We start from the raw sequence: 869 nt of genomic DNA on the forward strand, positions 1-869 counted from the left end.
AATGTTACAGAGACTCATTGCCAATTAAGAAAATTATTCTAGCTGAAGTAACCTAAACGACTTTCCTTAAAAAATCTGTTCGGTCCTTTTAGAAGTACAATGCATCGTAAACTAGATCATTTTATTATAACATTCGCATATAAAAAATGCTCAGCACATTATTTTTGAAGATATTGCCATGTAATACTCGTATCTATAATAATGACAAAATTCATTTTCCCATGTGCGGTTGTGCGCGATACAATGAATCCGTTTCCAAACGTTTCACTTCAATAACTCAAATCAGCTAAAGACGACGAATTTGGCTGCAATTTGAAAAATTATTGGAAACCGGTATAATGACTATAAACTATGATGCACAAAGCCGAATGCACTATTTAAAGCAGGCCTTCCACGTGCATTCATTTAATCGAACTTTGAATTAACGCCATGTCTTCGAACTTGGAACAGAATGTTGAAACACCACTTCCACGTTCGCACATGGTTCGTACAAACTTGGCGAACAAATACAGGTACAATTGTGCACGCGAAAACAACGAACATGCGTTTTCAGTTCCTAATACTACAATGCGTAAATCTATCTCACGTAAGTCTTAACTCTAGGAGCGACAACCACATCCACGCGCGCGCCCAGCATCGCTCCGCGCCAAGAATTTAGGATTGGCAAAACTCTTCGCTCCGCACCAAGAACGATGCAAACTTTGCGCGATGACCACTTCCACGTTCGAACTTGGTCTGTTTGCAGGAGTGTACACTCCAAGTTCGATGAAATGAATGCACGTGGAAGGCCTGCTTTAGTCATCAAATTAAATCGGCTAATTTTCTTAATTGTAGGATTAGAAAGACGGTTACGTTACCTATCAAAATTA

The sequence above is a fragment of the Photinus pyralis genome, unplaced genomic scaffold (genome assembly GCF_008802855.1).
Source record: "Photinus pyralis isolate 1611_PpyrPB1 unplaced genomic scaffold, Ppyr1.3 Ppyr1.4_LG2, whole genome shotgun sequence".
Lineage (NCBI taxonomy): Eukaryota > Metazoa > Arthropoda > Insecta > Coleoptera > Lampyridae > Photinus > Photinus pyralis.